Raw genomic sequence first — 22,787 nt, 5'->3', positions numbered from 1 at the left:
TGTTCCATAAAAGCAAAGGACACATAATTGTCAAACTAGATCCTAGAAACTGACATTTCAGCAGATGGGGGTAGATTTTCTCCTCCCAGGCACTGGGATCTTGAGGGTGACCTTTTACATGAAGCATTTCATTAAACACTATTTGGGTTACCAAACCTTGAAGTGAAAGGCAACATTTGATTGAATGTTTGTTGGGTTACCACCAGTACTCTGAAGAAAGCACAATAAGCTGAAATGCTTTTGAGTAATAATTTATCAGGATGGCTAAATTACGAAAGAATGCTTGAATTAGACAAAAGAAACCCACAAGATGAACACAGCTCAAAAATTTTCCAACATAAGCTTACTTTTGAAAATAATTTAAATGTTTGTCTAGCTTCCCATCACATTTGTGTATGATATGTTCAGTAATTAAGTAAGGAGGAAAAAAAGGGAATCCCTGTGGTATAAATTCCAGGAACAACTGCAGATTCATCCAAAGGTCATTTATAAATCAGAACAATCCCAACTTCATCAGCTAGTCTTCAACAGAATTCAAGTATCCTATAAAAATGAGACAAAAATGACAAAAGCCATTATTTTTACCTCCTCAGAATATTTATAAAAACAAGATGCTGTTCTTCAGTCAAGCAAACAACCTACCCAGAACATTCTTAACTACTGATTTTGAATATTACAGCATAAGAATGATCTTTGGCATTTGGCAACTTCTTTTTTGCAAAGTATATCATCTGTTTAATTCTCTTGAATGTGGGCAGCTCACTAGTTTTGCCTACATGTGGTTTATTTTTGTTTTTGTTTTTGCTTTTCCAGGGAAAAGATGTCATGAAGTTCAAACCTTACTTAAGTAGAACAGGCAACATTTCCTCTAACATTTTTTCATATCTCCTTTGCAAATTTTTCTTCTCCTGTGGAAACCATCACAACCCTTTTCTTTGGAGACTACCCCAGTTGGCTTTGAACACTGTTATCTAGAGCTTTGTGTTCTCCTATTCCTACCCCATTGGTATCTCTCTAAATTGTATTCCCTCCTTTGGGACCCAAGGTGTTGTCCAGCTAATTATAGACAGATGTAACCTAATTGACTGTTGTGAGGCTATGTTCCCCTTCAAGCAACATAAAATTTGCAGCCTATGCACCCAACCCCACCATAGTGTTTTAGCTTGTAATTTGACTAGGTTTTGTGAGAAGTGGAGAGTGATGTCCCCAAATGGAAGGCCAGAAAAAAATGTTAAATCTAGTGTCCCTCGGCATCTAGCTGGGAAAATACATGTATGTAGGCTCTGAAAATAGGTATAAGAAGGAGAGAGAAAGAGAGTTTCTACAAGGGAAATATAAACATATTGAAGGAAACTTATGTCTATTTTATAGGTTTGCCTTTGCTTCTAGTCTGCCATTTGTCCATCAGTTACACTGAGGAGGCAGTTAGGGTCAGTCATGTGTCTAAATAGTTTGTTCCCTACCGTGGAAATGACAACTACTTAGGTGATTTCCTTTTAACTTCCAATTTTGTTTAAGAATTCAAGAGGGAGAAACAAGGAGTTTCCTAAGTTTGCAGCATGCCAGATCTAGATAAGACAAAGGGAAACCTTCTGTTAGAACCCTGGGAACACTTTGCCCAACCTTGAAAGCTCAGAAATGGCAGTGCTGTTGACCCTAAAGGGATTGCTCTTCCCAGGGTTAATCATTTCCTAGAGATAGTAGACAACTGTCTAGGAGTACCCTGGCAACCAATCAAGTCAGATGCAAACCAACCGTCCAATCAAGAGTCCAAACGCCAACCACCTCCTTCATCAGAGCTCTGATGCTCTGAGCCTCTAACCACCTACCCTAATCACCCTGGAGCCAGGTACCAAACAACTAAGGATAGCACCTATGCCTCAGAGTCTGCTGAAATTATTCAAATAAGTCAATTCTAAACTTGCTTACTTTGCCTCCCTGCTCCTTCCCAAAAAAACTACAATGAAGGCTTTTGCCCCATCCCTCCCCTCTCTGCCTCCTAAGTGACTCCAATGCTTCCTTTGTGGCCCCTATGACATTACATACTCTATTCTCTTGGGATCTGTGAATACAAATATTTTTAATATATGTCATATCTTTATCTGTTGGCCTTGCTGTACTTAAATAAGAAAACTGATGTTAATCAACGTAAGATGAAAATGATTCCCTGCAGCAGATGATCTCTAGAGTCTCTGGTAGTTCTAACATCCTTGTATCCTCTTACTTTATATATTTCGTTGTACTGTCTTTAAAATACGTTATAATAAGGTCTTGAGCTTCTGAAGTTACCCAGTTTTTAAGGCCAAGGGCTTTCTGAATCAGGAGTCATATAAAGAGAGATTACACAGAAAGTCTTGTGTAAGAGTCATTGCTTAAGTGGAGGCAAGGGAAAATGTTAGTGCTGTTTTGGGAAACCTTTCATTTTGTTCTATTACAGCTGAAGGGTAAAAATCATTCTAGCATGACTTTTTTGGACTCCTGTTAGCTTTTCTATTTTCCTTAGCTCTTTTTTCTTCTTTACCTTTTGATACAAAGTACTAGAAGGCTCCTTCCTAATGGTGTGATTGTATGAGTTTGGGATGTGTGGTAGAATCAGGAAAATATTGAAATAAAATTATCCCTTTAAAAGGCACACAGAGAATAAGGCAAACATAGGAAATATATGAAGAATTAGATTAGTATGAGAATTTTACTGAATACTTAATGAACAATATGAACAGTGATTCACTGTGTAGTCTTAATCCCTCATCCCACCCTTCTTTGCATTAATTTTTTGTTTGAAAAACAGTTATTCCAAATATACTTCACAGAACTGTTATGAAGAATCATTTGACTTTCAAAATAAATCTGGAAATTGCTTTCAGATACTATAAAAATTTCAGGGGATGATTATGTGCAAGAAAAAAATTACGCAAGCATTTGTGTAAGGGAATAAACAAGGAAGTGCATTTCAGTTCAAGAATCAATACTTTGGTTCAAGTCGTGATAAAATAATACCATGGTTATTTGAAATCAAGAAAACAATTTTTTTTTTCAGAAAGTGTTGTGGGATTTTGTTGTTGTTATTATGTTTGATTCTGAAATGTCCCCATTCACAAAACCTCTGGTAAGTTGGATGAAATGGATGTCTAACCCTCTGAAATGAGCCAGGACTCAGGCTGAAGTACAGTTGGCTGGACATTTGAGAACAGTGAGGAAACTGCTCACCTTCCTATACCACCTGAAGCTGCCAAGTAAAAACTTCCAAATATCCTAGAGAAACAAAATGCCTCTGATTCACATTATGTTTGCCTTTGAGTCTTGCTCAAAATGTTTTGCTTTAATGGAAAAATAAAGAAATAAGAAAAAACACTAAAAGTCAAGGAAACAATTTTGTGCAGAAAGGAAATCAAGCTGTGAAATCTCTGGGCTTCTATTGTATAAAAAAGAAAAAAGTTGGGGATGGGGAACTCAACATATTTAATTTCTAATTTGAAGATGAAGAAAAGGTGTTAAAATATGGTCAGATTGGGGTACTCCTTCAAAAAAGATGGTTCTTTCTCTGCCTCAAAGATATTTGAAAGGGTACCAAATTTTGTTCTAAAACTATGTCTAAGGTCAGAGAAACATTCTATCTTCTTACTTCAAATCTGTCAATGGAAATTTAATCTTTCCCCACCATCACCAAAAATGCTAGTTCTAGATATGCAAAGATAAAAATGTTCACTGAATACTATGGGGGTGTTTGGTTTGGATGATTTTGTTGTGCCTTAACATCAAAACAATCCTCAAATGCTGAAGACCTTTTACTCAAATACTAGATTCAAGTGAGTAGCACTCCTTCTTACCACACAAACTAAACTGATATCATCTGTAGGGTCAGGAATTCTGAGTTGTGAAAGAACAAGTAAATTAAAATATTGGGTATACTATTTAACTTAACTCTTTCACTTTGAGGATGAAGTAGCTGAAACTCAGAGATGGAACTGCACACTGAAATTTATCCTGAGGCCTCTTCTATAGGTAGCATGGAGCAGGCCTCATCTCAGGCCTTGTCTTTCCCCTTGCTACAGTGATCAGGGAACTGCAGGTCTTGCTGCAATCCTCACCTGGATTAAAGAGCCTCAGGAGAAGAGTCAAGGGATCCTTATGGATATCCCCTTCCATTATATCCCTGCTCTACAGAATCTAAAATGCTGGAGGATTCTGGGTACAGGTCTTCCAGTAAATCGTGGGGGTGTAACTGAAAATGCAAGGTGAAGAGTATGAGCCTGGCATTCCCAAGATCAATGTTAAGGCTCTTGCCTTTCCCCCAGTTTCCTTCAGCTTTTCTTTCCTTTAGAAATATTTCATTCTGAGCAAGATGCAAAGGCCAACAGTACACGAGTCACAGGCATATTCTTCCTCTCAGTATTTGGAAGGTTTCACTTGGCATCTTCTTTCCTTCATTGTTCTAACAAATCTATCCAGTTACACATAAGCTTCAATACTAGTCCATTTCAGAGGCCCCTGGTTATATTTTCTTTTTGCCTGACTGCCCAGAGGCTTTGTGAAGTAGTCTATTTTCAAAACAAAAAATATTTTTTTCAGATAAATGTTTAACTTTTATTATGAGTGGAAATCACCAGCAAGGCTTGTTTTAGATACAGATTACTGGGCCCAATCCCTACTTTCTAAGTCAGTAGGTCTGGGGGCGTGGATTCTAACAAGTTCCCAAGGGATGCTACTACTAGTCTCAGAGTTCAATGCTAATGGGGGCAATGGCTTCCTGTGACCCAGCCTCAGATAGGCTGCTATGCACTCTATCTGCTACCACACCATCTGATAAACCCTTTGCCCTGACTCTGCAGGAGGCTATATTCCATGTGAGTAGAAGATAGTGAAAATATGAATATTATCATTTTCTATGAGGAATCTTGCTAAGTTTATTTCTAACCTCTTTAGTGATTATTTTAGACTTCTTTTGTGGCCCACTTATTTCACCCTTTATACATAAATGGCCACAAAATCCTATAGATTCTATAATCTAAATATCTACAGAGTCTCTTTCCTTCTCCATCTCCTTTCCTATTTCTTGATTCAAGTGACCATTATCTCTCACCCAGAAGTCTGCAGAGTAGTTTTCTATTTGGTATTATTTTCTTACTGTTCTCTAACTCATTTTCAACCCACTATCAGAACAAGTTTCCTATAACAGAAATTGAATTCTAAAACTATGCTGCTCAGAATTTCTCCACTGTGTTCCTTTGGCCTTCAGCAGAGAGCAAGAAGTAAGGTGATGTTTAGGGGATATTCATTTTTCCTTTCAGTCATCCACTTCCTTCCTCCAGTCATACCAATGCTCATACCACTCCAGACCAAACTTGGCAGAAGGAGATTAAACTGGTCAATATCTTCTACTTAAAACTGGCACTTTTCATTTTAGTACTGTGAACATTTATAGGTACCTACTGTTTGTACTGCTTTGTGCCTTTTCACCAATTCTCACAAAAATCAGGTGGAGCTACTAGGGAAAGGAACAAAACATAGAATTAAGGAGCTACCTCAGGTTTTTCCCAGCTAATTAGATAAACATGAAAAAGAAAGCATGCCTCTAGTTTCATGTGTCATTAAACCTCTGAATAGTCTCTATTTATTTTTCAAATACATGAGTTAGGCAGTAGAGATTAAAAGAATAAACCCTATCTTCAAACATTCTTGATTAGAAACCTGGTTCTGCCATGAGGTAATCATGAAAAAGTTACTTATCTTTTTGAGCCTCTATTTAATTAGCCTGAATTAACATTTATAGATTTTATTATTTTTGTAATGATCTTCTTGCAACATAGCATTCTAAAATGACCCCAGTGACCGCTGCTTCCTGGTATATGTGCCCTTATGAAACCTCCTTTCCCCTTGAGTGTGGGAAAGATATGTGACTTTGTGTTTAATTAATGGAGTAGGGCAAAGGTTATATGATATATTCCCATGATTATGCTGTGTTATGGATAGAGAGATTTTTGCAGATGAAATTTGCTATGGTTTGGATGTTGACTTTGCCCCATAAGGTCTATGTATTGGTCCTCAGTGTGGTTGTGGGACCTTTAAGAGGTGGTGCCTAAGTGAAGATCCTTGGGTCAGTTGGGGGTGTTCCTTCAGAAGAAATTAAGGTATTTATCCCTCTAGAGAGAGTTGTTATAAAAGCCTGAGTCTGGCCCCATCCAGTCTCTCTGGCTTCTTTCAAGAAGCAATCCTCCTGTGTACACTTCAGAGCCTGCAACATGCTTTTTGGACTTTTCAGTTTCTAAAACTGTGAGCCAATAAACCTCTTCTCTTTTTGAAATGCCTACCTTTGGTATTTCATTATAGCAATGAAATAAAAAAATAAATTAAGGTTCCTGATCAGCTTGACTTTGATTTAATCAAAAGGAGATTATCCTAGATAGGATAATAAGTAGTCCTTTAAAAGAAGGTTGTTCCTTTCCTGAACTCTGAGACTCCAGAGAGCCGAGGCTCTCTCTCCTGTAGACCCTGAAGAAGCAACCCATCATCAACAGATATAAGTAAGTAAATTTTGCCAGCATCCACATGAACTTGCAAGAGAAGCCTGGGTCTCAGATGAGACTGCCACCCCTTGAATGCAACCATGTGATATCATGAACAGAGGAACCAAACTTTGCCTAGACTTCTGATGCATGGAAACTCTGAAATAATGAATGTACTTTGCTTAAGCTGCTAAGTTTGCGGTAATTTTTATGCAGCAATAGCTAAGAAATATATCCCTTTTTCAATGTATATCACCAACCAATAATCCCTGCTTCAAAACCAGGTAGGTGGTGGGGAGGATAAGGACCAAAAAGTAGGCTACAGATTGGATGGAAGTAGTTTAGGAGCAATCACATCCTTAACTATTCCTAACCCTGAACAGGTAGAATGGTTTTCAACAGTGTTGCTCTGAGGAACTATGAACTCTGGAGGTGTTTGGCTTCCCAAGGTGCAGAGGAATGGTAAGATGGAACTAAAGGAAAATCTTCTTCTTTTTTTTTTTTTCTTTTCTCACAATAATGCCTACTTATGGAACTCTAGGAGGTAAAAGCTGTTACAAACAAAGAGGGTGGAGTTGGGGCTGCCTTCAGACAAAAGCAGGCAGCTGGGATCACTCAAGTATTAAAGTATCTGACAACCAGGCAAGAGTAAACCCTGAGCTGAGGTCTTTGGGGTTGGGGGACACAAGCAGTGCTATGACCCACTTTACTCATCCTTTAATGCCTATAATAACTATTAACTACGTAAGTGCAGTTAGTTAATAGAGATGGCTATATCAAATAATTGTCATAGGCAGTACATGTGTGGAGAAATGGAGCTAGGCATGATGGGACAATATTCATAGTCACAGCTTAATCCTGCCACTCACTGGCTTCGGACTTTAGTCCCTCACAGCACCTCTTTGGAATTGAATTTCCTGAAATTGATCCCAAAGAGCTTGGATATTTGAGGGTTTCTAGTTTCTTCAGAAGTATACTGCCTTTGAAATATAGAAAACAGATGAAAATTCAAATAGTTATGGCTAAATTAGAAGGCCCAGCATAAACAGGGAATGAGCCCTAAAGTCTCTTCTGGCATCTTCCGATGTTGCTATGCCTCTACAGCAGAAGCTGGCAGGACTATAGACTGGAAAGATGCATCCACAACTTTCACTCCAGCTAAGTTGCTCTAAAAGAGCTGAATCATTGGAAAAGAATCCCACCTTTCCAGTATTCTCTACACTGCAAGTAGGCTGGCCTTTCTTAAGTTCCTCAGACAGGCTGAGGATTCTCATGTATGTAACAAGATGCTTTCAAAATTCTCTCTTTGTTATTGACTTTGAAGAATTTGATAAGAATGTGTTTCAATCAAGATCTCTTTATTTTTATTTTCTTTGAGGCTTTTTTGGACTTCCTGGATAAGGAATAATTTTCTGTCATTATTTTTTATGTACACGTTCTACTCCATTTTCTCTTTCCAACTCTGGCACTATAATAGTGAATATATTGGTTTGCTTCATAGTGTTCCTTAAGTCCCATATGCTTTCACTTTTTTCACTATTTTACATATAAACATCAGAGCAGAAATAAGTGAAATAAAGACTAGAAAAATGTCAAAGAAACTAAATATTTGCTTTTAAGAAAATCAACAGAATTGAAAAATCTTTAGTTAGATCAATTAGAAAAAAAGAGAAAAGACTCAAATAAATGACATTATAAAAGATAAGACATGATAACTGTTACCACAGAAATAGAACAAACGTAAGGGACTACTATTAACAATTATATGTCAACTAACTGGATAATTTAGGGAAATTGGATAAACTCCTAGAAATATACGATTTATCAATGCCAATCACACAGAAATAGGAAATCTGAGCAGACCAATTAATAAATAAATCAGTACTAAAAAACTCCCATCGAAGAAAAGCTTGGGATCTTCTGACTTGACTGGTTAATTTTATACCAAACATTTAAAAAGGAATTAACACTAAACCTTTTCTAGTTGTTTAAAAAAAATGGAAGGTGAGGGAACAGTCTCAAGCTCATATTAGGAGCCAAATAGTACCTGAATACAAAAGTCAGACATATATATATATATATATATATATATATATATATATATGAGAGAGTTCAAACAATTCAATAGCAAGAAAACAAATAACCTATTAAAAATGGGCAAATGACCTGAATAGACATTTCTCAAAAGAAGACATACAAATGACTAAGAGGTACATGAAAAAATACTCATGATCACTAATCAACACCTATTAGAATAGCCATTATCAAAGTACAAAGTATAGTATTTGTGATGATATGGAGAAAAGAGAACTCTGCAAACTGTTGGCGGTAATGAAATGGATGTAAATGGATATAGCCACTACAGAAAACAGTATGTAGCTCCTCAAAAATTAAAAATAGAACTACCATATGATTCAGCACATCCACTACTGGGAATATATAAAAAAAGATAGTCAAGTCAGTATATCAAGGAGATGCCCACATTCTCAGGTTCATTGCTGCATTATTTATAATAACCAAACTAAAAAATCAACCTAGGTATCTATCAATGGGGGAAATGGATAAATAAAATCTTACACACACACACACACACACACACACACAATGTAATATTATTTAGCCTTTAAAAAGAAAATTCTTTCAGATGCAATAACATGGATATCTGAAGGACATTATGCTAAGTGAAACAAACCAGGCATTGAAAGACAAATATTACATAATCTTACTTACATACAGAACCTAAAAGCCAGACTCATAGAAAAGAATGGTAGTTCCCAGAGTAGTTGGGGTGAGGGAAATAAGATGATGTTGGTCAAAGGGTACAAACTTTCAGTTATACAGCGTGAAATAAGTTTTGGAGCTCTAAAGTACTGTTCTGTGACTATAATTAACAATACTGTACTATATACTTGAAAGTTCCTAAGGGAGAAAAATGTTAAGTATCCCACATACGATGTAACTATTGAGGTGATGGATATGTTAATTAATTGGTAATGGTAATAATTTCACAATATGTTTGTACACCAAAACTTCATGTAGTATACCTTAAATATGTACAATTTTGGTCCATTTCAATAAAACTGGAAAAAATATAATAAAAGGCTGATTTTAGGCTACTTTACAGACTACTGAGAATAGCAGGGAAGGGTAAGCAGAGCACAAAGAAGAAGCTATTATAATGATTAGGACATGAGAATAAGAGGGTCCTCAGTAGGACATATGTGGTGGTGATGAAAATTGATTGGATGCTGGATAAAGTTTGGAATTAGTATATGCTGATGATTTTGCCTGTAGATATGTGAGAGAGGGGAATAAAGGCTAACTCCACATTTAATCAAGTTCACGGGGTGTCCTGTTGCCATTAATTCTGTGCAGTAACCACCTCAACCCCTGTCCTACCTCTACTTTATTTTACTACTCTCGTTTTCTAACCCTACAGGTGCTCACATTTATTTTCCTGAGTAACTCAATGTGACCTCTCTCCCATATCAGGCCTGCTCTCTTTGAAGTTCCTCATACTCCACTTCTACATGACTTTTATACTCCAAACTTCTGTGTTACATCAGAGCCTATAAATTTCCTGCATAATATCTGACTGGTTATTTTGCAAAAGATAATGAGAACCAAATTGCTAATTTGAAAACATCACACACTCCTACCACTGCCATCCCATACATTTCCATTTTTTAAGATTCTATATCTGCCTTATCCCATAACCATGAACCATTCAGCAATTTTAGGTAAACTGAGAATAAATAGTGAAAGATTTGGGGGCATGCCCACCCCCTTTCAAAGCAGGAGATAGTTCATTTATTTTGTCCTCAAAGCAACTTGATTGGTAAGTATTATTATTCCCACACTACAGAAAGAGAAATTGAGGTTCCAAGAGTCTTGTGGAAAGACATAGCTTGTAAATAACAGAGTTAGGGTCCAACCCAAACCCGCGTGACTCTAGAGTCCACATTCCCTTCCACACTATGCTCTCATGAAGCAGAAGAGTGTAATTTCTGGGTTATAAGGACACCAAGTATGGGCATATTTTCTAGATGTGGCAATTTTCTGTTACATTTAAGCTAAAACCCGACAGAAGAAAACTCAGAGTACAGTTACCTACATTCATTGGTGTTTGAAACAGTTTTCCAAATGGCTCTCACTTCAGAGATATACCCAAACTGCCTGCTTCAGAGTCTAGAAGGCCTATGGACACATCATCTCCTGTGGACACAAATTCTGAGATAGTTTTTTCCCTTGGAACAGTTGGTATTATTCATTTGGCATAAAATCAGGCTAGAAGGTGAAGTGAGGTGTCTCCCCTATCCCTCTACCAGACCTGGGAACCTAGAAATCTGATGTTTACTATTTCATGGAAAGAGCTTGAGACCTGTTCATATCTGTCTCTCTACTCCTAATGTGACTATACCACATGAGGCCCACTCTGATTCCATTTATTCTTCACCTCTGTCTACAGTTTCAGGGGAAAATGGACCTTCAGTGAACCTATCTATTTAATAGACCATGTCAACTGATGTATCTGGGGCTGTAAAACAAAAATCAGACCTGTGATTTCTGATGTTCATCTGGATTTGCAAACTGCTTTTCAGCTATTAACTTTATTTTTCCTGATTAAGAACAGAGACATTATTGAAGAAAGGCGATGAGAGAGGGGAAGGAAATAGTAATAAATCTTATCCAGGCAACTTTCAACCCCAGGATTATGTCATTCAATCAAGATATGCTTACATAGGCAAAGATAATAGTATTTGTTTCCTTCCCTTAGAAAATCCTTTGTATCAGAGCTATTTTTCATGTACTATTAAAGTTTGCACTTTAGTTCACATTAGCCCATGTACCACTTAGAAAAAGCCAACTACCAGAAATACGTATTCATCATTTTGGACATTTAAAAGATTGTCTTATATGTAAGTAATATTAAATTTTAGATTTTTGTATGCTACTATTAAACTTCTTCCACAAGCAAAGAGCCATACCAGAATATTAGGTACAACTTAATTAAAGTTTGCTAACATTCAAATTAATTGATTAAAAGGTAACAAGAAATATATGTTAAAACATTACATAATATTTTTAAGTAATAAACAATCAATGTTAATTTTTTAAATTTTTTTCTAGGCTATTTTTTAAATCACATATGTACATTTGCTAATAAAGTAGAACAATATTATAGCAAAAGAGAATTAGGATGTATTCAACAGGTGAATATAGAATGAGATCTTACATGTATTGCAGGCAGGAATCATACAAGAATACTGGAGAATAATTTTGCAGTATCTAATAAAATTTGTGACATAGCAATTCCACTCTAAGTATAAACCTAGAGAAATTCTGTCAAATTTGTACTATAAGACATGTATAGAAGTAGTCTTTATAGTGTTATTAAAAAAATTAGAAACAATCCAAAAGTATATTAACAAAAGAATGGGAAAATAAATAATGAAATATTCTACTACAGTGAAATGAAGGATCTAGAGTGACATCTTTCAACACAGGAATTGTCACAAACATACCATTACATGAAAAATAAACTTAATAAGGACATATAAAGTATCCTTACATGTTAAATATATATGAAGTTTGAGAGCATCCAAAACATGTTATATGTTGTTATGACTTTATGCACTTATATTAAATGTATAAAAATTAAATGAAAATGTTATACTTCAAATTCATAATTGTTACTCTTGAGTATGAATGACATTTAAGTTAGGTCTCCTAGAAAACAGCCTGATAAAGGATTAAAGGCTGAAAATTCTGGGGAGATTGAATCTCAAGGTAGCAAAAGTGAAGGAAAGGCAAACTGAGATGGGAAATGGATGGGGACAAAAGTAAGGCCATGTTTTAACTGCACAGGAAGTCAAAAGAACCTTTCTTGGAATGATCTATCAGAGAGGAAGGGAAAGCAAAAGAATCTTTTGGGTTCCTCCAGTTTTCTTGCTTTTATTTGTCAGAGGTAACCTCAGAAAGCTAATTCTCTGACACTTCCCGGGATCTGTCAGTCTCTTTGGCAGTTGCCAGAGCAGTCAACTCCCATGATCTGATGCTTCATTCAAACCTGGAAATGATAAGGGGAGTCATAGATTTCTAGTTGCTTTTCTGGCTGGAGTATAACTTCTGCCAGAGAGAGCACTGAGGTAGCACTAGCAGCTCAGGTAAAATAGCCAAAGGCTCAGGAAATGGACAAGGAAGAGAAAATCTGAAGAGCAACATCAAAGTATGCCATATAATGGGAGATGTGATTGGAAGGTGTATATAAGAAGATTCAGCTGCATTAATAATGCTTAAGCTGAGTATTAGGTCCATGGGTATTTGCTCTATTATAATGATAGATAGATAGATGTTACATATTAAATATTATATCTAAGAATGTTTTGATGCAGTTGAAATGGCTTTAAAGATGCTTTACATATTAAGCTAAGTTTTAAATCTTGTAGGAACCATATATTTTCCACTACTATTCTGTTGGGAATTGTGAAACTTAATAGAGTTTATAAGGATGTGCTGATTGATTATAGAAAAACAAAGCAGCAACTTTTTCTTACCATGTCTGAGTGAGGAGTAAGCTTATTTACACCCTTCCCACAACAGAGATTTCACTGAAGAGGGGAAATTTTGAAATTATCTTCCCAAAGATAAGGGAATTTGGGGAAAAGTTATTAGGGAAGAGCACTTCATATGAAAGGAGATGTAGAGAACTAGCTCAGGGAACAAGGAATAATTAACCATTTCATTTGCCTTGTGAAGGAAGTAATGGACTATGGTTAGAAATACACATGAGTACAGAATGCAGAAAAACTAGCCTAGCTAGTCTATGTTTCACTGACAAGAGAGGGATTAAAATTTTCTTAACTACATTTTCTAGCTCTCCACATTTTGGTGCAGTCTTATGTCTGCATTTTGAACAATGAAATGTGGAAAGATGGTTCTTCCAGATCTGGCCAATAAAAGCTCCATGCAATATTTCATGTTCTCTCTTTTTTTTTTTTTTTGCTTTTCTCTTTTTGTTTTATTTTTTATTTTTTTTTATTGGTTGTTCAAAACATTATAAAGCTCTTGACATATCATATTTCATACATTAGATTCAAGTTGGTTATGAACTCCCAATTTTACCCCAAATACAGATTGCAGAATCACATCGGTTACACATCCACATTTTTACATAATGCCCTATTAATAACTGTTGTATTCTGCTACCTTTCCTATCCTCTACTATCCCCCCTCCCTCCCCTCCCATCTTCTCTCTCTACCCCATCCACTGTAATTCATTTCTCTCCTTGTTTATTTTCCCATTCCCCTCACAACCTCTTATATGTAATTTTGTATAACAATGAGGGTCTCCCTCCATTACCATGCAATTTCCCTTTTCTCTCCCTTTCCATCCCACCTCATGTATCTGTTTAATGTTAATCTTTTCTTCCTGCTAACCTTCTTGGACTATTCCCTGAAGACCTTAAAAGAGCGTACTACAGGGATACTGCTACATCGATGTTCATAGCAGCACAATTCACAATTGCTAGACTGTGGAACCAACCCAGATGCCCTTCAATAGATGAACGGATTAAAAAAAAGTGGCATTTATACACCATGGAGTATTACGCAGCACTAAAAAATGACAAAATCATAGAATTTGCAGGGAAATGGATGGCACTAGAGCAGATTATGCTTAGTGAAGCTAGCCAATCCCTAAAAAACAAATACCAAATATCTTCTTTGATATAATGAGAGCAAATATTTCATGTTCTCTCTTTCTTTTTATTGTATATCATTTGTATGATATTATAGAGGATACAAATTACAGTAACAGAGAGCAAATCAATAGTTTCTTGGGAATGGAGGAAGATGGTTGAGATGAAGGGTTATAAAAGAGAATGAGGGGGCTGGGGTTATATCTCAATAGTAGAGCACTTGCATAGCACATGTGGGGCACTAGGATTGATCCTCAGCACAACATAAAAAATAAAATAAAGATATTGTGTTCATCTATAAGTTAAAAAAAAGAGAATGAGGAAATCTTGAGGGGTATGGATGTGTTCCATGTCTTTTTTGATGCATTAAAATTATACAAAACAGTAAGCTTTATTGTGTTGTGTTTGTATAGATACAAAACATATTTGGGTTATGTTTTATTTTGTTGTGCTTGCTGAACAGATACAGGATATTCAATAGAACTCTCTGGGGCCTCCAAAGAGAAAAACCACTAGATGGAAGAAATGTGGGTCTCTGAAGGGATGGAACAGAAACTCCAACCTGTTCTTTTTATGTACCCTCACTGGTCAAGCCATAACCAGGCAATAAACTTTTGTTGAACCATTGAAAATTAATGTTGGTTTTATAGCAGTTAGCCTATCCTAACAAATATACTATATGATTGCATTATTTATGCCCATCTCTTACTGATTAACAGTGAGATCTTCAAGAGCAAAAACATACAGTTCTTCATCCAATAAACCAATACTGACTAGCATAGAGAATAAAGAAATATTTATTGAATTAATAAATAACCAACTAAGGGAACAAAAAGGTCTCACATATTTTCTTTATACCCATTTCTTCTTCAACCACGAGCAGATAAAAAGTTTTTAAAACATCAGAAAAATAAAATAATCAGAATTCCACTATTTCTCAAGTAATCTGAGTATCTGACAATATGTTGAAGTATAAAAAATAAAGATTGGGTCTGGAGGTTTCCAAAGGCATAATCACACAACCTTCAAAGCAATAAAAGAAAGACCGTTTTTCATCCATCATTCTCATAATGAAAGAGTGAAATTATTCATGTTCAATATGTCTGAAATAACTTTTATTCCTGTTTTCATTTGAAAGAAGGAAACAATGGAGTCACTTTATCAAGGCTACTTTGACTAGATAGTCATTTTGATAGATTTACCTGAGATAGCCACGTATCCCAGCTGAGTAAAACTGGGTTAAAATGGCCTGAAATGTGCAAGTTTCCCACCTTCTTCTTTTATTCAAAAGAAACATTTGCAACAGATTAATCATATACAATCTTAAGAGATTTTCAGTTTAAGACTACTTGTATAGATTTTTTGAGTGCTCAAAGAATCATTAAATATATAATTAAGAATTCCCCATGGGCAGTGAAGATAAGTAGATTCAACTATCAAAATACTGTCCAATATCTTTCATTTCCTAAATACCTTTGAAGCCTATAAAAAGAAGAAATGCCTATCTTCATTTTCAAAACTTAAAATGCTGCCTATTATCATTATTAAGCAGAAGTTTTATATTTTGATTTAAAGTAACATTAGTATTACTTTCTTAGTTTTAAAAGAGAAATCAGAGAACTTGATGCTTAGATAATTCAGTCACATAAAATTTTTAAAGAAAGGGCAGATGTTTTGACTAAGAATAGTTGAAGATCTATTCTGAAGTGAGTTTAGTAAATACATGCTTGTTAGTTGTGCTTTGTCTACCATTAAGTGTCTAGGTGTCTCCTGGTCCTTACTCCTGCCAGACCCTGACCTCATGCCTTCCTCATTCCTGTGCCAAAGGATGGGGTGAGGATGACTGTCACATATTTATTGATGTTAAAATCAGATGAAATTTTAACAGATTAGGAATTATGTGAAAAGTCCCCATATCAAAACAACTGCCTTAAAAACATCAACCTTATAATGCCATTTATTCCCTCCATTATTATCCTGCCCAACTCCCATCATTCTGTCAACTTTTTTTGCCTGAAAATTTTTATGCCAAAGCAACTTCTGATTTTAAGTTTGATAATTTGAGTTTCTAATTGTAGAACATCTACTATCTCAGCATGTGACTAAAAGTATGCATTTTCTTAATATTCTTCCCTGTATATTATTCACATTGTGAATTTTCTTTATGATTTCCATCTTGGCAAAAAAAAACCCCAAACTCTCTTCAATTATAGCAAAAGTTTCCAATAAATTTCTTGAAGGAAAACATCTTGAATTGAAGTGCTGAGATGAAATTGGCAAAGTACATTTATGATTCCACTGATTGACATGTTTAAACTCACATTTAATGCCCCAAAAATGTTAAAATATACATACAATTTTAATATTTTAGTAATTCAAGACTGAGACATGGATCTCAGTCAATCATTGAAAGCCAATTACTTTAATTTTGCAAATGCATCTGGTTTGTAAGATTTGGGGCTGTGGATGTCACAAGAAAAAGAGGCAAAAGTTTAGATCATAAAGGAAGCAATGAAAGTAGGGAAAGATGATTCTGTAATTAGGAACTTGAATTTAATGCTAGTGCAGGATGTTGTTAGTGTGTTAAATTTAAAATGTCTATAAAATCAAACCTAACTTCTAAAAGAAAAAATTTATCATAGAAAGAAAGTTCTAATAGTGTCACCATTGTTTGAATCAAAAGAAAAGCAATAAACACCATAGAATAGAAGTGCTTTCTGCAGAACCACTTCATGTCTCCTCATACCATGTTTAAAAATGGCAATGAAACTAAGGTTCAGAAGACAGGAAAGAACAAATGAAATACTATCAAGACACATTTCCATCTTGGAAGACTTTGCGCTCTGTTGTTTTTATGAAAAGGATTACTCTGTTCTGAATATTTCTATTGAGAACTGTGCCCAAGAATATATTCCAGGTTTTACTAACATGAACAACTGGAATCCAAAAATAGTAGGGCAGGGGGCAGTGGAGAGTTGAAGAGATTTTTCAATGTGTTCCCTTGATTACATATGAAGACTGATGATGGAATACTTTTATTATTTTCTCTCATGATTTATGCTTACAATTATTTCGTGAGAAATGACATTTTACCAGAATAAAATAATGCTATAACATGGATAAATATTAGTCTGAAAGAGAGGGAGGCTCCCTGAAAATTTTGACAGGGTGGTTATTCTGCTTTTCTTTCCTTCTCTATGATCACTCTATGTGACTATTTATACCAAAGTTTTCCCAATAGCCCAAGCTCTAACTTTATACATCCAGAATTAGATTTCTCATTTGTTTTATATCTGTATATCTATATACCATTCCTACCTGACATTTTTTTCTTAACATCTTCTAAGTATCTCAGACTCCACTGAACATCTCTCTTCATCATCCTCATTTTGTTTTATGATCATTCCAAGAAGGTTTGAAATTACTAATGCTTTCAGAAACAGCTCATCATTGATCTTCCTTATAAGGAATCAAAATCTCTTTACACCAAGAGATATAAACTGCTAATGAGAATTTTAGGGTGAGTTTTTCACAGTAGGTTCTGTTCTCACAACAGTGAACGGTACAATCCTCTATACTCTTTCTAATGTATTAAAGTATATAATGTTACAGGTTCTTTTTTGACACTGTTGGCAAAAACTGTAGCTATTAACAATCTTCTATTAGAAGCAACACTAATTTTGTGAATAGTCAGGTAGATGTAGGTTGGTTAGGTAAATGGGTAGAGGAACTGGGATCCACAGCTATCAGTGATTTATAAAATAAAGGAACAGATGGATGAATGGTCGTTAATTCTCAGTGAGGTGAGAAGGGACTAAAATGGAGTTAGCTGATCTCTCTGCTGGGGGCTCTTTCTTGGTCTGTTGCAAATATTTTTTTGAAATTTGGTGAACAATTCTATTTCCAAATATATTGCTCCTTTATATAATTTTTGTCAATTTTAATATTCAGGAAATATGGCCATAAAACTTGTGTTTGGAAATAATAAATGTTCACATCTCACATGTTTCTGTTAGGGTATTTTAAAATGTTCTGTTAAGGAAAGTACATTAAATGTTCAACAGTAAGTCTGTTTCTATTTAACTTGCATGTTACACTTCTCAGTCTTCTCCTTTCTTAACAGCAACATTCAATGAAGTTGACCACCTCCTTCTTGAATATTTTCTTTTATTTGGTTTTACATACCACACTCTTTTACTTCTCTCCTCATATTATTAACTGCTTCCTCTTCATCATCTTTGGTCTATGTCTGCTCACCCTCTAAACCTTGTTCTGACTCAGGAGCCAATCTTCAGCATTCTTATATATTTACAATTTCCTGTGGTCTTAAAACTTTAACCATCTACATATATCACTGATGCTCAAAGTATTTTATTTCTATTTAAATCTGCAAAGATGTTTAATATGAATTTAGAATTAATATGTTTAAAAGTAAAATTCCTAAATTTCCCCTCAACTCTGATCTCCTGCAGTAAGCTTGATCTATACCAACAACTCATTTGTTCACTTGAGGGCCACAAACCTTTACTTTTCTTGATTCCACTCTTTTCCTCATTCTTCTCCACCAATATTATAGGAAATCTTAAAGACTCCATCTTAAAAATATTTCCACAATACTACTAATTCACACCATCTCTTTGTGTTCCAATTTTCTCACCCATATCTAATTCTATGGCCTTGGTAAGGTGGCATCATTTCTCACCTAGATTATTGTAATGATTTCCTAATTGATTTCATTCCTCCCTCCCTCCCTTCCTTCCTTCCTTTTTCTTCCATATGTATAGTCTATTCTCAACAGCCAGAGTGACCATGTTAAAATTTAAGTGAGATCATATTCTTCTGCTCAAATCTTCCAATGGTTTCCTGGCTTTCTCAGAGTTAAAGCCTAATAAGCCTTAAGTGATCTGGCTCCTCAGTTGCTCTTAACCTCTCTCTGCCACTCTTCTTTTCATTCACTGTACTTTAGTCATGTTGGTTTTCTTGCTTTTCCTTTAATATATGCCTAGCACTCTGCCACTTTAGGGCTTTTGTACTGACTGTTTTCTCTGCTTGGTATAATCTTTCTCTAGTACTTCCAAGTCCCATCTCTTAATTTGTTCAATTATCTGTTCAATTTTCACCTTATCAGAGCACTCTTTCCTGACAATGTTAATATAAAATAGCAACACCTCATTTTCAATCCTGCTAATCCTGGTTAATTTTCCTCTGATACCCTTTAAAATCATTAGGTACTATATTTTCTGTTGGAAAGGAATTTCTATCTCTACACCCAGTTACTGGCTGTGGAGAGAATCTCCTGGAATATTATGATAATATGGAGGCAAGAGACTGGCAGAAATAAGAACTAAGCAGTAGCACAGTGGAAAAGAGTTTTCTCTCTCTGCAGAGCTTAGTTGCTGAGCAATCAGCTCTCATGGATTCCATATTGTCTTAATGACCCTAGGAGGGATTAGTGGAAAGGTACAGAGAGATTTGTGGGCTTTTATTATTTGTATGTGAGGTACTAGAAATGGAAATTTCAATTATTGTTAGCAAATTTTCCTTTACTCTTTGCCAAGTTGAATTATACCAATAATCTAACTATAAGATTTCCCCAAATAGAGCATGTATCCCAATTGTCTAGGGCAATTCTTTGGTTAGGATGGCTGTTCACATGTCCATACCCAGTTCTTATCCCCTTCTTTTAAGGCAATGGTAGAATGAGTTGTAAATGCCATAAGACATTGTGAGTCCAGGAGCTGGCACCAGGCCTGCCATGGCTCACCTCCAAATCACTGGCTTGCCTAAAGCTACATGCCGATTCTGGGCTCATAAAAGCAACACTCTGGCACAGACCACTTTAGAAATTAATACCCAAACTTCAATTTAAGGGATTTGAGAAACCACAGAAATACATTTTTCTTTCCATTTCCAAAGGTGGAAAAAGTGGAGGATATTTTTAAAGGATAAGATTTCTAAGAAAGTCCTTAACTAATCCCTACTTACTGCCACCAGGGCCCACGTTATCTCCATAATTCCCTGACAGGATTGTAAAGTAGAAGTATGTTTTTGTATCCTCTTCTTCTGGGAGCCCTCTCTCTCTGTCCTCCCATCTCCAACCAAGGGACAGTGATTGCCAACTCTATTCTTTTCAGTTGCCATTTCCTTCCCCCAGTCCAAAGCTTCTCACAGAAAGCAATCTGTTATCAATGACTTATCAAATTAAGACACTTACTTCATTTTCTCTTTGTGAAATATGTTTTAGCTTTACAGTAGGTGAGTAAAAGTTACCATGAACCATCAGGAAGATGAAAGTTGAAAATAGAGGCAATTTAGTTCAGGTGCTGGGGAAAGCAAGACCCACAGGACAAAACCTTGTCAGTAAAACAAAACCAGGACAGGAGCTACGCTGAATCAGAGAAAGAGGTAGTCATTGAGGATTGTCCATACACAAAAATGGTTTATGGTCAAATCCAAGATTTAAGAGGGGGTAGGGGATTGAATGGATTATGGTTTGGGGTAAGACATAAGAAATAGGGCATGTATATTGTTGGTTTGGATCATGTCCCAGGTTTGCAAGGGTTGAAAATAGGAAGGTAGGGAGCATGGTTGAAGATGATTCTCTTTGGGAAATTAGAGACTCCTGCAGTATGGATACACTTCTGTTATTCCTATAAAGAGGACTGACATTTACTAAGCACTTTCTCTGCAACAGGCTCTGTGCTAAGGTCTTTACTTGCATTATCTCATTGAATTCTTGCAACAACCCTATGATGTAAGTATGTTTATCCCCATCATTCATTCAAGATCACTATTTATTGCATCCAGGTTTTGATTCCAGCTCTGGCTGATTCTAGAGATAACACCCACTAAGTACAGTTTCATGACTTCAATATGGTAGAATGCTGGATTAACACACTGCCTGCTTTAGACATACAGAAACACTCCCAACTGTCTGAGTGAATGGAGAGGAATCTCCTTAAACTCTCTGTCATGTAATACTGTTTCTTGGAGACTTTCAATGATTCTCATGATTTTCTGGGTTCTATAATGATAATTTATCTGTTTTTAGGCCTCAGAATTTAATGAACTGCCATGGTTTGAGGAGAATAAAATATGGTTTCTAAAATATTAGCTTGGGGATGAATTTAATATACCTTTTAAACCAATCCAGATGTGCCTAATGGAGACAGTTTAAATGGGTATCACCATAAATAAAACTATTACAAAGGCTTGGGTGGTGACATTTTTATATTATAAATTTTATCATCTCCTAATAACATGCCAGGCTTACCAAATTCTCTACAGGGATTCCTGATTCCTCAGTAACTGTGGCCCAGGGAACATACTGCCCAAATCCCCAAAGGGAATTTTCCTAATAATTAGAATATGATGCCTAACTCTCTAATCCTTCTTTTGGAACACATATTGAATCAATACTTGCCTTGTATTTCCTTTTCCAGGGATGTATGCATTATCATATCATTTGCTAGCATTTATTCATTCAGTACAGAATGGGCCATGCCTTGAAAGTTGACAGTTAACAATGGGTATTGTGTCTTGGAATGTTTATAATCCAGAGTGGAAGTCACACTGTAATTAGTTAATTTCCATGAAAGAGTCCCATACCATCTTTCCAATAATCTTTCTAGTAATAACTTTAATCTTTATAAAACTGCTTTAACTTCTACCACTGAGGTGGGAACTGCTCTTGGGTCTCACTCAGATGAAAAAATTTCTTGAAAAACTTGTACTTCTTGATCATATATACTCCACTTTGATAAGGAATAAATTTATTCCAGCTTCTGTTTATGCCTACCATTTATACAATTTTCTCTGGAAATTTTTTTCCTTATATTTCCTTTATCTATTCCTTGCCTTCCTCCTAATCCAAGCAGAGTCTTCTTTCTTCAGAGAGTTTCTCTAAAACTCTTCCTGGCATAAAGGAGTCCTTTTCCTGAATTCCCAGGACATTCATTATCTATGCCACTTTTCATGATTTTTAGATTATTTATCTCTTGTTTTAAGTACCTGCAGGAGGTTTTACTTTTTTACCTTTATATTCTGTTATTTAAAAAAGTACCTCCCATATCCAGAAAATGTTTGATATTTATAAAAACAGATATTTTCTATAAATTTTATGATTATCAGTCTCAAGTTTAAGTAGCAAATCTTTCCAAGCTAAAAACTTTGTGACAATTATCTTTTGTTCAGGAAGATTTGCACTTAGACTCAGAATCAGTGTTTTTCTTTTAGATATCTATGCATCAGATCACAAGCTCAACTTTTTTCAGCACTGGTTCCATGCATGGCAGTATATTAGGAAAAGGACGCAAGGAACAAGAAATAAGGCTTGTGGTTTCCAAGACTGCTCCAATAGTTGATACTCTTGGAAAAGTAGTTGAATGTTTGGTACAATGGATTATGTAGGCATATAAATGACACAGAATAAGGGATTTGGATGAAAGTGCAGACCTCCAGGAATTAAGAGAAACAGGGACCCTAGGTTCATACTAAGAAATGTCAATTATACAATAAAAAATAAGTTGATTTATTGATTCATTTGATCAAAGACTATAGAACTTGCAAGTATCCAGATCATATT

General features: G+C 35.6%; 1 protein-coding gene across 1 annotated transcript in view; it reads right to left on the bottom strand.

Moving 5' to 3' along the window:
• Positions 1–235: 235 nt before the first annotated feature.
• Dtwd1 (DTW domain containing 1) overlaps positions 236–22,787 on the bottom strand; it is an 83,570-nt gene continuing 61,018 nt past the window's right edge. The window contains exon 6 of the transcript XR_006855440.2: positions 236–543. The gene's annotated coding sequence lies outside the window, so the exon portion shown is untranslated. The remainder of the gene's footprint in view (positions 544–22,787) is intronic.

The sequence above is a fragment of the Marmota monax genome, unplaced genomic scaffold (assembly GCF_021218885.2).
Source record: "Marmota monax isolate L192 unplaced genomic scaffold, Marmota_monax_Labrador192_F-V1.1 WCK01_AAM20220418_F8-fsc00001, whole genome shotgun sequence".
In the NCBI taxonomy this organism is placed as follows: domain Eukaryota; kingdom Metazoa; phylum Chordata; class Mammalia; order Rodentia; family Sciuridae; genus Marmota; species Marmota monax.
The sequence above is the reverse complement of the archived record's forward strand: the minus strand, read 5'-3'. Positions and strand labels throughout refer to the sequence as shown.